This window comes from Chinchilla lanigera, unplaced genomic scaffold, assembly GCF_000276665.1.
Source record: "Chinchilla lanigera isolate Chin_1 unplaced genomic scaffold, ChiLan1.0 scaffold00032, whole genome shotgun sequence".
NCBI classification, from domain to species: Eukaryota; Metazoa; Chordata; class Mammalia; order Rodentia; family Chinchillidae; genus Chinchilla; species Chinchilla lanigera.
In genome coordinates, this window is record NW_004955433.1 from 1594815 (window position 1) to 1595624 (window position 810).

Here is an 810-nt window from a genome sequence, read left to right on the forward strand (position 1 = left end):
CTGTTAATTCTCCCCAGTTACTCTATAGAGTTAATGTAATCTTGATGAAAATCCCAGCACAATTTTTTTGTTAAAATGTCATAAGCTTTCTATAAGATTTATACAGAAAGGCAAAGGAACAAGAATAGCCAAAATATTATTTTGGTTTTATTGTTTGTTTTGTTTTGAGACAGGGTCTTGCTATGTAGTGCAGGCTGGCCTTGAACTCACTTTCTAGCCTCAGCTGGCCTCCAACTCACAGCGATGCTCCTGCCTCAGCCTCCTGAGTGCTAGGATTACAGGCATGCACCACCATGACCAATTAGCCAAAATAATTTTGAAAGAGAAGAATGAAATTGGGGAATTCATTTTTCTTCTTTTCAAGATTTAATATAAAGATACAATAATCAAAGTGGTATAATATTGGCAAGAAGGTAGACATGTAGATCAAAAAGCAGACAGACAACTGAGAAAGATACAAGCGCATACATGATCAACTGATTTTTTTACCAAGGTGCAAAGGCAATTTGGGAAAAGAATGGCCTTTTCTACATGTGATGATGGAAAAACTGCATGTCAAAAAGTAAACCTCAATTCTTACCACACACTAGGCACAAAAATTAACTAAGAATGTAGATCTAAATTTAAAAAGTTAAACTCTAAAATTTCTAGAATAACAACATAGATTTATCAGAGTTCTAGATATGTCACCAAAAGCATGATACACTGAAGAAAAAATAAATTATACTCCATCCCATAAAAGTCTCTGCTTTTTCTAAGGCTCTATTTAGAAAATGATAGCCCTAGCTCACAGGAGGCAGAGGTGGGATG